Genomic DNA, 1906 nt, shown 5'->3' with positions numbered 1-1906 from the left:
AATCTGGAAACTTCTGAAAATTGACCGAGTCAAATCCACATTTGCAGGCTAAGGACGTGCAGCAACTTCAAGATCAATTTTGACCTTGATAAAGTCAGTATCTATCAAAACTCAAAACATAAAAGTTGTAGAGCGTTTTCTTGGCATTCCACAACATCTTGAATTATCTCAATCAGAGCTCGGATGAGAAAGTTATGCTTAAATTACGAAGCAATGTTGAAACTGTCCAAAATCATCCAATTAGCTTCGTTATGTACTTAACGCTTCCATTTGCATCCTAAATCAAAATATAAGAATAATGAGTACATTTAGGCACAAAATAAGTATAAAAGACTAGACATTAAGAAAGAAAAATATGACATTTTGCATTCTCATCAGTGACCCTTTTGCTGTTGCCCAAGGTGACAAGCCAAGAGGGGGGGTGTGAATTGGTTTCTCTTAATTTTTATACACCAGAATTATGTGGTGTGCATACATCCACATGTACGCACAGCATAGAAAATGCTCTCAAGCATTTCCCTAGGTTCATCCACTTCATCTATTTATACAAGAAATTTTGTTCCCCTGCTCGTGGGTGAGAATCAGGTGCCAATTCTACCATTCATCAAGCTCCAACACAAGACAGTTCTCTATATTTCTGTGTTGAATACCAAATTTATTCTCCGTTCTTTTGATTTCCATCCTACAACATCGATGATTGCAGCCAAAACTTCAACTGTTGCTATAGAATTTCATACAAGCATCTTCATAAAATAATCCCATTTTTTCCACCATTTACTTAGTATTCCACTGTTCAAGACTGTCGCGGCGTGTTCTTTTGATCTCCATCTTCCAACTACGATAATTAAAACGAAAAGTTCAGCTCTTGCTATAGAATTTTACAGCAATTACCTTTACAAATAATCCTGTTTTTCCACCTTTTACTTAGTATTCTACTTTTCTTGACTCCGAATTAGGATTGGGATGTATGAATTGACAAATGGAATTGAATCAAGAAATTTAAGCGGAGACAGATGGCTGCTGATCATGAAGAAGACAGAACTAGAATCAGACAACAAAACAACTAGATAACTAAATTGCTGAAAAACATTAAGGAACGAATCATACTCCTCTACCTTCTAATGATGGTCCACCGGTGGAAGAAGCGGGTGTTCCTGTTGCCCTCCTTCATCCATGGGATCTGGGATTTCTGTCTCCAGAACATCTCCTGCTTCCTTAGTAAGGAGTGGTGCATGGCGAGTTTGTGTCGCAGTACCCCCAAGTCGGCCTCCGGCAGCCCACCCATACTATCCTCCCTCCCCTAAAGCTCAGCAATAGACACCTCCACCTCCTCCGGCCTTCTAAATATATCCTCTACTACCTTGCAGTTTCACCTGCGGAGTCTGCGCTTGGTAAGCTCCAGCCTGCACGAAACCCTCTACATGACATCATCTCGCACCGGCATCGTCCAAGCCTCTCAGACAATGTTCCAGGATTTGGGGTACGACAACCACATCTTCTTAAAGAAGAACGGGAGTCGATGGCTGATGTAATCTGCTATAGAGATCAGGAGCGGGCAATGGTTAGAGGCGATCTGGGGACCTTGATAAGCCAGGAAGCTCTGGAACCTCGAGTTCATTCACCGCATGGTTCTAGGGACCTTGAGGTAGATTTTTTTTTGGGGACAAAATTGGCCTATACTAAATGGCCAAGTAGGAGTGTTTGGTTGTGAACGAAACATGGAATAAGATAGAATAACTAGCTTATTTCATTCCCATTTCACCATCCAAACATAGTTTTAAGGAATAGGGATCTGGAGTCTTTGTTCTCCATCAATTACCCACCAAACAACAATGTTTCCTATTTGTTCCTATAGATCTTGGATACCTAATACGAAATAGGCGTCACATGCTATTGTCAATTGTCC

Source organism: Phoenix dactylifera, unplaced genomic scaffold, assembly GCF_009389715.1.
Source record: "Phoenix dactylifera cultivar Barhee BC4 unplaced genomic scaffold, palm_55x_up_171113_PBpolish2nd_filt_p 001441F, whole genome shotgun sequence".
NCBI lineage: Eukaryota > Viridiplantae > Streptophyta > Magnoliopsida > Arecales > Arecaceae > Phoenix > Phoenix dactylifera.
The sequence above is the reverse complement of the archived record's forward strand: the minus strand, read 5'-3'. Positions refer to the sequence as shown.